Source organism: Accipiter gentilis, chromosome 1 (genome assembly GCF_929443795.1).
Source record: "Accipiter gentilis chromosome 1, bAccGen1.1, whole genome shotgun sequence".
In the NCBI taxonomy this organism is placed as follows: domain Eukaryota; kingdom Metazoa; phylum Chordata; class Aves; order Accipitriformes; family Accipitridae; genus Astur; species Astur gentilis.
In genome coordinates this window covers 19,510,314-19,524,127 of record NC_064880.1, presented here as the reverse complement: position 1 = coordinate 19,524,127, position 13,814 = coordinate 19,510,314, and positions in this window count along the sequence as shown.

The window sequence follows — 13,814 nt, the reverse complement described above, 5'->3', positions numbered from 1 at the left end:
CAGGTAAGAATTTAATTTTCTCCAATCATCCCTCTATGAGCCCAGTAACTACACAATTATTTAATTTTTACTATTTGAGCTGGTCAGTCATCATTTTTGCAGTTAGAAAGCATGACAATAGTCAATAATAATGTGCTACTACTTCTTAACCTCTTCCTCTTGGGAGGTATGCCAGTGCTACCAATCAACAGAACCTATTCTGAAGTCAGATAACACCGAAGTGAAGGAAGAAATCAATGACTATTTCTGCATTGGATTGTATCACCAAGTACTTGGACTCTTTCTTTTTTTTAAAAAAACCCACTATTTACATTAATAATCAGTTACAGTCTTATGAAAACGGTAACAATGAGGTAGGCATCTCCCCAAGTGGTACTTGCCCCATGGCACTACTCAGTCATAGCAATGACTCATTTTATGTCTTCTTCCAGTCACAAGAAGTGTGAAAACTATGACCACATTCACTTAATTTAAAGGTATTCCCTCTCCGCAGCCTAATCTTTTGATTAACTTAAAAAATTTGACTACCTTAAATGAAATTTGGTAAGGATCAGTACTGCTGGAAAGTGAAATTCCTGAAGCAATTAAAGAAGCATACTAACATTTAGTACTCATGAAAGCAGCACCTCTGCCTTGTTTGTAATAAGACCAAGCAGTGTGTTTTGGTACTGAACCCACTGACAGCACAGCCAGAGAACTTCTGTGTAAATATCAAAGTGACAGCCAAGAAGCAATAATGCTAGCCCAACCTAGCAAATATTTCCAGTATACTGTTCTTAAGGTTAATTGACTTGGTTCATGCCTTAAGAACTCTCCTGATTTGTGGATTTCATGTAAATTTTGTGCAAGAGCTTCGAAATTGCATTTGGGCATGAAAACACTAATTAGGAATGGAAGTTGAGCATTTGCCATGATGGTCAGTTCAAGGGGCAAAAATCAAAGCCAGAAATGGATACCTTGATTTATGCTAGTCATGCTGACAGTCTCAAGAGCATACATGAAGGAATTTTAGGCAGACCAGCACCCATGCTTTGCTTCAGTCAACACAAATAATTTTGGTTCCTTAGAGTCTAAGTACCATAGAGTCTAAATTTTGGTGCATGCAGGACAACTCTACTAAGGTGTAAAACATATGAGAGAAAACAAATATAGATATTTTAGGACAGCTAAAGTCTAGTCCATGGTTTACTTTAAAATTAGGGTTACATGACATGAAACAAACCACATGTTTAATGTGGTGGAATGCAGTAAATTCAAACTGATTGCACCATTCCTTATTTATTAGCTCTCTCTGAACTAATAATAAGCAGTTAGTTAATTCTATAAACAGCCAGTCATTGTCTAAGACACTTCACTAAGTACTTCATGTGAGAACAGCATTCATGGAAACGACTGCATTAATACTATCCTGCAGCTGTTGGTGGATGTCCTGGTTTCAGCTGGGATAGCATTAATTGTCTTCCTAGTAGCTGGTACAGTGCTATGTTTTGAGTTCAGTACACGAAGAATGTTGATAACACACTGATGTTTTCAGTTGTTGCTAAGTAGTGTATAGTCTAAAGTCAAGTATTTTTCAGCTTCTCATGCCCAGCCAGCGAGAAAGCTGGAGAGGCACAAGAAGTTGGCACAGGACACAGCCAGGGCAGCTGACCCAAACTGGCCAAGGGGGTATTCCATACCATGGGACGTCACATCCAGTATAGGAACTGGGGGGAGTGGGGGCGGGGGGACGGCTGCTCGGGGACTAACTGGGTGTCGATCTGTGGGTGGCGAGCAACTGCATTCTGCATCATTTGTATATTCCAATCCTTTTATCATTACTGCTGTCACTTTATTAGTGTTATCATTATCATTATTAGTTTCTTCTTTTCTGTTCTATTAAACCATTCTTATCTCAACCCATGAGTTTTACTTCTTTTCCTGATTTTCACCCCCATCCCACTGGGGGGGGGTGGGGGGTGGGTGTGTGAATGAGTGGCTGCATGGTCCTTAGTTGCTGGCTGAGGTTAAACCACAACAGTGGATGTCCAAGAAAATGCCACATCAAGAAGAACACGACTGAAAATTTGAAGCATTAGAAAATGTTCGCCTTAAAACAGGGAAAGGAGCAAGGCTTAAGAACTTCTCATCACTGGTAGGTAAAAGAGAGCTGTATACTTCTGGGTTGCTTAAGCAGATATGTATGAGTTTAAGCATCATTTTCTAAGCAAAGAAAAATCTTTGGCTACTGATCCAGAACCTGACTTTCATACAATGCCTTAACTACAACAGTAGGTTCCTTTGTTACACAGGCTATTGTCCATATTCCACAATCTTTTGGGGTTCCTGTAAGTCTACTAAGTGTTTCTTGAACATCGCCAATAAGGTGGACTAGGACACTATTATGCAATTCAGAACAAAATGGCAGACTAGAGTATTAACATGGATAAACTGAAGCCTAAACAAGATTCCTAAACAAGATTCACAGAGTTTATACATGTTGTATTTTTGGTAATACTACTCATATGATCGTAGAATTCCATTAATCAAGATGCTGAGTCCTCACAGACACAAGAATCACGTTGCTACTTCAGAGACAAGTTTCCTGCTTGGTTATCATCTGAAATCAATATTCTGGCATTAAAATGTAACCGTGAAATGCTAATACTTCTTTAACAAAGACTTCTCAACACTTATTTGTGTTAGTCACTGTAGAAGTCATTCTCTGTTATCAGCAAGAGACAACAAATACTTTGCTGATAATCATGCCAAATAAAAAGAAAATCCTTCCTGTAAAAAGTTGTAAAGTACCACAGTATACCAGTGTGGAATCTTCCCATCCCAGAGGATTACCGTTGAGCAGTATTAGAAAGCTTTCTGATGATCAAGTTCAGCACTGCAGTCCACTGAAAATTAACTATAATCTATAATCAATCTTTAAAAAAAATTATCTCTGCATAGCTTTTTCTAGTGGCTTCCAAAACAGTAAACAAAGTGTTAACAGCTCTAATGAAATAAACAGAAAATTTCTTCTATTTTCTATTTTTATTTTCAATCAGGCAAAGGGTTAAAAAAAAATCCAGTATTTTCCAGGAACATCACATCTTCCTATATTTTTGCTTTCTTTAAGCTTTCTCTATCCTTCTGTATTTTTATAGAAGAACTTCTCTTTATGTAAAATATGCTGAATAGCTTATAAGTCTCTGTAGAGAATATTTTGGTTTATATCTACCTCTGTCAACTTCTATGTTTGCACAAAAACGTGATTCCAGTTATTTACATTACAATTCACCATATTCCATGGAATTAAATGGATTATTTTACAATGTTGGTTGGTTTTGCTTTTTTTTAGCAAGTATAGTAGCTCTTGCACTCAGGAAGTGAAACCCAATTCTCTGTGTTTAGCTTCCCTGACCATTATTTTAACACTCCACTGGGGCCACTGTACTACAACCTCAGTTGTGCCAGGTCACTCAAAATAAAATACTTTACCAAAACACTAGTATGGGTTAGCTACAGGTTTAGGTGGTACGTATTAGCTGTGAGCTGTTTCTTCCTTGTCTTCTTTCGGTATTTATCCATTCTCCGACATGGGCACAGGAACATAGAAAATGAACACCAAAGCAAGGCAAGATGATATGGTTCAACTTCCACCTTATGCAGAGGAGGAAGAACTCACATACACAAAATCCCTTCTGCACAAAAATCCAACCTAAACATGCTGAATATATCGCAGTATATCCCATCATATTCTGCATAGACTGCAAGCCTCTGCTTAATACATTAAATATATTAATCTTGGCTTTCCTGAAGAGAATTGAATTTGTGCAATGCAATACTTTTACAATCCATGCAGAATGTACTTGCAGTCTAGGATGAACTGTATTTCACCAGTATCCTCATGGTTTATGTGCCCCTCTATGATTTCAAAATTGTCTTGCAACTCTATTGAAGGTGATGCTCTGCTCCCCCAGCAGAGTGGCAAGTGCATGAGTGACACACATTGAAGTTCTCAAGTAAGATTCAGTATCTCAGTAGGAAAGACTACCCACTTAGTAAAAGCAGATACACATGGTTGCACTACTTCAACTTCAGTGATTGTGCAATGCAGTTACCAAGCTGACATAACCATAATCCAGTCTTAAATTGAGTTTGGGGTGGACAGAGAGCCTGCTGGAGTACAGTCAGCTCTAACAAACTACAGCAATCTGGCTGTGTTGGACGCATTAATAGTGTGCAACTGCTGCAGATCTTTTCCTTTCTTTTTAGAGCTTTCATTAGACAAAATTGCATCAGAAATAAATACACAGACCCCATGTCCAAAGAGATGACATCTGGAATACCAGAGATTTTGTTTTGGGAGAGAAGGGCACAAAAGAAGAGCACATTAAAACATTGGGTTTTCCCTTGGTGTGGAGATATATGCCCTGTGCTTAAATGTTTATTGATGAATAGGTTGCCTCCTCATCACTTCTATTCCCACTTTTATCAGTTTGAATACACAGCCTAGAATTCATTATTACATCATGCATCCAGAATTACTTGCAATATCTAATATTACTGAGACGTTGCCAGTTTGAATAACCCTGTTTAACTAAAGGCATATTTCCTCAAGGATGAGAAAGGTAATCTTAATTCATGGTGAGAAACTAAAGGAAGATACAAGGAGCTTAACTCATTAAAAAAAAAATTACAGTTTTGAACTACTGAATAGAATGGGTGGCAAGGAAAGAATAAGCTATTATTAAAAACTTAGAGCAATAATTGACCTATACAGAAACAAAAATGGAGAAGTAAAAGCAAGCATAACATTAGGTGAGATGTAAGTAGGTTTTCCATCTTTAATGTATGGGACTAAAAAAAGCTGTCACGATTCTCTTCTTGTTCAGCTATAAAGTTGCTGGAGCAATCAATCCTATTTGTATGAGTAGTCTTGATTTATGGGTGCACTCATACTAGATTTCTGCTATCATAAAAAAAAATAAAGTTTCAAAGCACGTAATAAATTATTTCTGTATCTTTAGAAAGCAACCCAGACAAAACTGGCCTCCCAGTCTACCTCACTATTGATGCAATATAATACAGTAGAGTTTATGGTTTAGTGGGTGGGGGGATAGGGTGAAAGCAGTAAGGTTAATATCTCTGGAACCATTACTAGTACAAGATTGTGTCATTTTCTATATAAAGAGGATCCTGTGACTTGGTTCTCTACTAGATTTCTAAATTACTAAATGTCTAAATTAATAAATCTTTAAAGTACAATTTGAAGACATAAACTCAAAATTTGCATCTGGTTTCATTTGTACCAGTGCAAATCCTAAGTAATTCAAGTTGCTTAAGACAATGTTATCTTTAACGCAGCAACTAATGTATAAGGCAAACTAGAATTATGATCTGCTTTTTTGTTGTGTTCTTTTTATTTGGTTGGTTTTTTTGAACTGCAAGTATAGCTCACTTGTCATTATGCTATATTTATATTGTTACTTCAGCTGCTATTAATTTTGGAAAATATAAGGAAAAGAACTGTGATAAGAAATTGAATAAGGAAATATTTGAGGTTATATGGGGAAAAAAAGAATAAAGTTTAGAGGAGACGGAATTGAACTGAGTTAACACAGTATTACTGCAGTTCATCAATATATCACTGAAAACACAAATATTATTTTGTACTGAAGACTAAGTAAGGTACTTCACCTTCAGTATAAATAATGATCAGGTCATTAAGAAAAGGGTACAAAAATATTGAATAATAATATTAAACATTATTGGGGATAAGAAAAGCAATTTACATACCAATTATTAAAACATATATATTATTTGGGAATTCAGTGAGTTCAACAGCAACAGCTTCATGTTTACTATTACCATCCAAAATCTCACCCAGAAGTTAGATAAAATAGGATACATTTTCTCTAGAAAACGTATTTTTACAAGAGTGAATTTAACAACAAAAAAAAGAATTCTATTTTTTGTTCTCATCACTTCAGTACTACTAGTTTCCTTGGGTTTTTTTTTCCTCCAGAAAGCAGAAGAGAAAAATTAATTTACTGAGCCATACTTATGCACCTGATTCCTCTGAAAGCATATTATCATCCTAGCATTGATGTCCCCAAAGAAAACTCTCTGAAGCTAGCCAGCTAAAGTACAGAAGTTAAACAAATATATATATATAAGATTCACTGAAATATTTCTGGATGTCTCAGTTAACAGTTAAAACATACATATTCTAAGCTGTGATTAACTGCAGCATAACAATTCATATTGCATTTCCAAGAGTAGTTCACACAAGTAATTTCAGAGAAATGCATGCATAAGGGGAGTTCACATCACATCAGATGTTTATGCATGATGATATCTGGTCATGTATTCCTTATTACTCATATGGCAACATTCATAAATGCTGAATAAAATGGACTAATGCTGTTTATGCTCTTAGTTTACAGTGTGTGCCTAGAATGGAGCTATCAAAATAAATTAGTTCAATTTGTGAATTTCTAGGTTAATTTGACGCTGTAATGCCTTGAAATTTGTAGTATTTCTTATTTTAAAAGTCTGTCTACTGTCTGTAGACTACCTGTTCCACATACATGCTATCTGAAGTGGAAAGATACATTTCACATAACTGAACTACCAGAAAATTTTAAAATGTAATCTTTTTCACAGCTTAAGTTTAATCAGATCCAGTTTGCTTGAGAGAAAAAAAGGAACAGGCAGGGGTTTTTCCAGCCTGAATGTACTATGAAACTAGGTAAAAAAGTTTTTTTCTCCATGATTTTTGAAGTCAAAGTTGAATTTTGCCATTTATTTTGTCAGCTATGAATTATACAGGATTTAAAGCCAGATAGCAAAAAGACATTAGAACCGTGCTGAAGAAAGTTTTAGTTAGTTTTGCTAACAAAGTCTTTGAACTTATGAATGATTTATAACATGCTAATATGAAGTGATGTGGCTGATGTCTCTTTTCTTCCACTATCTGACCTGCAGAACAGGGAAAGGCACCTCAGTAATGGGACAGTGCAAATAAGAGCTGAATACAACTGCAGAAGGTGGCACGAAGATGGCATTGAATATGATGATAGATTGACACCTGGCAATATAATGACTCATACTATCTGACTTCTTATTTTCTGGAGTTATTGAAGAGACACTTTTCAAATGAAATAGAAATGCAACAGATCTTTATCAGGACATCTTCATTTTTCAGCTCTGTGGGCCCAGATCAGATGGATTTATTCAGGATAAATAGCACTTTATGGTCCAAAGAGTCCTTCCAAAAAACATTTGTACCAGGACTCTGTATTGCTCATCATGAATAGGGTGGTGCTTCACAAGAAAATAAATAGGAAGAAGCAGCAAAAGGTGACCTGTGCAAGGTCTCCGACTCTCTGAGGTAAACATAAGCATGCATATCAGTCTTTTACAATGGGACACTATATGGTTGTTGTATGGTGTTGGGGTTTTTTTTCCCTAAAACCAATGTTTGCACACAGATGTTAGCTTTCTGAATGGAATTCTTTTTCTGGCAGTTTTGAAGGCCATCTTGTGGCCACGGCATTTCACTGTTGTGCCTCAAAACAGTTTGTTTTGACAAAGGGACAAATTCTGATCTCACAGCTGTATCAGTCAATACTAACACCATAAAAGATATAAGTGCAACTGGGTTCAAGTGAGGTAAGCAGTAAAATTTTATAAAACAAACTCTCACTCAAGCTTTACAGTCATTCTACTTATATAAAAATTGAAAACAGGATTTTTAATTATTTTTTTTTAAACAGGGATTTCATTATGCATATAAGGAAGACTTCAAAGCATAAGGGATTCTCACCAGTAACCAAACGCTGGCTCCCTCGCAAGGCTAGATGACAACTCCAGCTCTTGTGCACCCACTAAAGCAGCCCAGCACTCAGGGTTAATCAGGCATCAGAGTGTCTAATGAGGTGATTTTCAGTAAACATAGTGAAATCTTTGATGAAACAGTCTTGTAATTTGTAACAGAATGCTATTATTGCCTCAAGGAAGGACCTGAAGGACTTTTAACCAAATCCTCAAGGTATCTTTTCTTGTATTGCACAGTCCCATAGAAGCCAATAGGAGGGACAGGCACTAAAAAAACTGAGAAGAAAAGGAAAAAAATACTTTAAAAAGGACTGATAAGGCATTAATAGATGCACACAAGAACAACTCTAAAACAACAATGTAGCATAATCATCCTTCTCCAGACTTGATGGCAAAAAATTTTGAAGGATTTTAGACATACATCAAAATGATGTTTCTTTTACAACAGACACACAAATGCACATTTGTAATCTCTGTAAGTACAACATTTTTTTTTACAGTATTGTGACAGAGCTATTTTTTTTTCTTTCCAGATTCTTAGTTATAATTCACATCAAAAAATTCATTTAATCTGATTATTTTAAACACTTTTTCAGGTTCTAAATGGATGGTGTGTTGTTGAAGGTCCATGTTAAATTACCTTTAATGTCTCATTTTGTTTTATAAAACCTAATCTTGACAAGAGAGAAACTTCAGCTTATTCATTGTGGCTTATTTACTTTTTAGAAACAACAGGTGTTTTAACTTCTTTCTGATAATGAGCCACTTAGTCACCAATTATTTTTCCATTGACTAAAGAAAATTATATTATGGATCTTAAAAATACCAAACATTTCTAAACGGATAATTCAATATTAGACACACTGACTTAATTCCTTTAACTGTGAGTAAGAGCCTTTAGTGTTACAGAAGCTACTACAGTAGGATAGTGACTAAAGGGTGATATCCTTAGCTGATATTGCAACAGAAACAATAATGATACAGTATCAGCTGACTCAAACTCAATTTTAAAATAAAAATAACTCCAGAAAACAACAAATTATTTTTATCATTCTAAAAATGCTAATGAAGAAATAATATACTTTCAGTCTTGGGAGCGATGAAAACAGTACAGCTTAACATTTGTCAGTCTTCCTCAGAGCTTAAAGACGTGTGTATTAACTGGGGGCATTACTTTCCAGTGACAACACGTGGATATGAAGACAACACTTGCCACAAGCCCAAATGTAAGTGGCTGGACAAGGGCGTCTCTTCTAGCAAGGCTGGGTCTCACAAAAACCTGGCAAGTCTGCTATGCCTGCACCCTCTAGTGCCTCTCTCCTGTTGCCAGGAGACTCTGCCCATACTTCGCCTACATCAGCCCAGCAGCTCCAAGCCCAGCTTCTGCCACATCCTAAGAGAGATTCTATTTGTGTCCCCAAAAGTGAACCACAAACTTCAGGAAGTAGCAGTGTCTCCACAGTGGAACATATGAGAGGCGCCTCTGACGAAATCACATTGTGATATATTTATAAGTCCACTGAGATTGATTGAAAATGCATGCTGGGTGGAAGAAACAAGGGGGAAAAAAGTTCATTGTCACCTGGAAGTGATTTACAAGACCGTGCTCCACTTGGTAACAAAATTAAGATTTCCCAAACATGTAAACACTTCTCTGTGAACTGCTGAAGTCATAGGTTCCTTTTTTTCCCATTTTCTTTGGGCAGTCAGGAGAAAGCAAGCTGGTCATCATCATGTCACCACAGAAGAGCAACTATTTTGTCTTGGCCACTGACCTACTAAGCAGGTAGACTACACAGTGCTTTGAATAGGGACTGTCCAGGATGCACAATACTTGATTAAACAGGTATTTTCACCTGTCATTGAAGTTTCAGTAGTTTGCAAAACAGATTTTTTTTTCCTATTAGGTACAGTTTATACCTCTCCAGTATAACTGATGCTGTATTTTACAGCAGTAAGAAATACCTGAGCAAGATGGAAGATGCTGAAAGGCAGAAAGCTGCTTGTTTAGAGCAACAAGAAACGTATTTCAGCATCAGCAGTAAAGGGCCAAGCTGCATAATTATAAACTGTCAGATATATTTCTGATAGATTTTCTATATTTCAGATAGATTTTCCTCAGACTAACTCATTCCATATACTGCGTTGGAATAATTTCATTGCAACTGTACTGAGAAAAATCATTTCCACAAATTTCAGCTGTTGTAACAGTGAAAGAGGTATTTCAATGGCTGGTTTACAGATGGTCCCTAATGTAGAGAACAGTGTTAAATAGAAGGCAGCAGCTTTTTTAGACTCTGAAGTGTGGAACATTGGTGTCTCTGGCTTCTTGCTAAATCCCAGTGTGAGAAACCATGCCTTTGTTATTTCCAATTCCGCCTGAACTTTCCATTTGGTTTCACTCATTTTTAACATTTTCAGTAGTGAGGCTGTAAGGAAGTACCTATATATGCCAATAAGACTGTCCAAACCTCATAAAAAAAAAAGTTTGTCAATGTATGTGAAGGCCTTTGGGGAAGACTCATCTGAAAACAGTTCTGCAATGCCTAATAAACAAAAGCTGTGATTGTAGTGGAGGTTTGAGTGTTACAGATTCTTCAAACTAGCGCACAAAGGACCACGGTTTGCAGCAATACAGGTACAGTTCTGGCAAGCAAGAAGCATTAACTGTGAGAGACTAAGACAAAATAGTCCCTCTTCCTTCTCTAAAAGTGACAATAAAAAGCCTACCCTGGCTACTCAATCCTTCAAAAAGCATCCTTACTGAACAGCTACAGATGTCTAGAGTCTTAAGTACCCAGCTTTACTTACCAAGTGTTGAACCTGAAAACTACTACCACGTTTACACACAGCACAGACATTTTTTCTGTTTTGCTGTACAGGGTCTGGTTGGGATGGAGTTAATTTTCTCCATAACAGCTTGTAGGGTGCTATGTTTTAGTTTTGTGACCAAAACAGTGTTGACAGCACACCGGCGTTTTAGTTATTGCTGAACAGTGCTTGCACAGCATCAAGAATTTCTCTATTTCTCACTCCGCCCCACCAGCAAGTAAGCTGAGGGTGGGCAAGAGGTTGGGAGGGGATGCAGCCAGGACAGCTGACCCCAACTGACCAAAGTGATATTCCATACCACATCACATCATGCTCAGCAATAACACCTGGAGGTGAGAGGGGGAAGAGTCCTTCCAAAGTAACTGTTGCTGTCAGTGAGTTTTGCTTATGTGGCAGTGTGACAAATTTTTTTTGACTGGTGCATGCTGCGTTCAGTGTCCTGCTCCACTACGTATTTCCTTTTATGACTTCAAGCATGTCACATAAGCAAAGTTTTATTGACTTAAATGCACCAGGGACATGGAAAACTAAAACAAAACCAAAACCCAACCCAAACCTCTAACCCTTACGGCATCCCCACAAGTCCTTCCAGAACTTAAACCACACAAAACTTCACTTATATAAAGTGAACTGCTATGCATGACTGCTTTGTAAGAAAGGGGTGGGGGGAAGTGAGGTGCAGTCTAGATCTCTGAGCGGACAGCATGCCGTGCAGGTCCATCTCTGCACCTGATAGGGCATAAGAGTCAGCAGCCAGGACTTGAATGTGCTGCTCAGAGGCAGAAAATGCCTTGGAAAGAGAGATTCCACCTCATGGCTTACCTTCCTTAGCTAGCAGACAGGCTAATAAGATTTTCTTTGGAAAGGCTTTGGCTAAGGGCACTAATACAAGCCTGTTTTGATACTATTTTTACAGGCACTCTACCAGATAAATTAAATAGCTGAGAAAATCCCAATTGGTTTCACACAAACACTAACTCAAGCAGAAGAGCACATGGTCTACTTAGCTATTCCAAATTACTTCCTAAATCAAGATTAAGGGCTAAGGACTATGACAACAGAGGATGAGCTACCCTCAAAGGAAAATCCCACAGAAAAAGGAAGTCTATTCAAGACTCCCATTAGGACATGCAGGCCTGGTCATAATGTAGGGCTTTTTGATAAGCTGCCTTTGGAAAAGGTCCTACAGAGGTTTCAAATGGCCTGTTATTAGATGTTCTGTCTGTTCTATAAACTACAGACCATCCCTTCACTCATTTGTACATCTTTTGAACTGAAATTATCTGAGGCAGAAGAGATGCATCCCCAGATTCTTTTCAACCTCAAAGTCACTTTGTGTTCCAGTTGCACTTCTCTATAACAATTTTGTACCAAGTCCAGTGCTACTATGGTCACGCAAATCTGCAAGAAAATCTGAAGCATTTTCACATTTAATAACCCAAATACCAAGGCTGAGCTGCAGAAGCTGATATGGGAACTTTGTGCATCTCCCTCAAAGGAGCCTGTGGTAAACTACGATCAGCCCCAACACAGATTATTACTCCAAGAGGACTGAGAGGCATGGCACGAAGACCTGACGGTGGGCACTTTGCAGTGCTGCTTTGTAGCATTTGTATTAACATACCTGGGCTGCTCTCAATCAAGGTGCCCTCAGCTTTGCAATTCTGGGTACAAATAATTTACTGTAATACAAAAAAAAGGTCAAAGGGCCATGCTGTCTTGACTATGATTACAATTTTGTATGGACAAAATAATTACTATTCAGTGCAATTCTAGGATTCAGCTTGCCCTACGTTTTCATACTATAATTCAAAGAACAAAAAAAGAAAATGCATAACTTTATCCATCAAATCACATGAAAATATTTTCAGTTCGTACCCGAAGTTTTGTCACTGCCATCAACAGATCTACTTGTCAGGTTACCTAAACATGGAGCACCTGGATTGCAATCACATCCAGTCCTTAATGGATTACACCTTTCCTGCCTTTTGTCCAGTATCTTTCCATTTCTGAACGCAGAGCGACTTTACAGAGAAATCAATGTACAAATACATGTAGTAAACATGCTGGGGAAAAAAGGAAGACACAAACAAGATTTAGTTCTTTCCAGGAAGATCTTGAATGACTCTGTTACCAGAGCATTTGATGTCCTAGAAAGCAAGGAATAGGAGGAGGGAGGTAGTCCTTAGGAAGCCGAGTCTGTTTTCTCCCTGCTGTTTCTTGGAGTTTCTAGACACTAACAGCATTTTTCTTGTTGAGCTCAACTATTTTTAGTCAGGGTGCTGAATTTTATAGCCTGAAGTAGGAGCTTCTGAGTGCAGTGTTTTTCAGTTATTTTAACATTGCAAGCTATTTTTTTGATAACTTTGAGAGACAGAATTAAATCAAGATAGCAGGGAGCCTTTATTAAAACTATATATTTTGTCCTATGCAGGGATTTCCACAGGTATTTCATTTACTTTTTCATTCTACTTTTACAAGTACCAGTGTAACAATTTTTTAGAGCAAATACATATCTTTTCTTTTGACACTGCAAGAAGTTTTTTGAAGTTTTTGGTTTTTAAATCAAAATCTAAAGTCACTATATAAAATCATTTCAGCAAAAAACTTAGTTACAAAGAACTTTATGGAGGACACTCCTGAGTCAAGGAATATTGCTTTGGAACAGAAAGGTGGATTCCCCCACTTATTACGGGATATTGCAAAATCCTGGTCTAGAAGATTAGACAGATTCTGCAATATTCCACGTTAGCCCAAAACCACAGACCATGGTACAATGAATTTTCAATTAGATGCAGCACTAAAAATTTAGACTAAACCTAGAGAGCTGTAGTGAGGACCCACACCAGACATACAAGTGCAGATGAAACAAACACTTCTATTTGCCATTTAAGTGTTTTAATCATGGACTATGAGTTAATAAAACATTTCCTTCCACTGTAGCTACCCTTCTGCATTCTTATGAAATATTGGTCCTTTTTCTGGATGGTTCCAAGAGACACATGAATGTAAGAATACACAGAAAGAAAACTAAGAATATGAGAATATCACAGGAAAGAGACTTGAGCACAGAAGTGAAGAATATTGCAAGTCAGCGTTGAAAAAAAAATTGCCTCCTACCACAAGAAAATGGATACGTTCTACTGAGTGAATCACTTAAGTGTCTG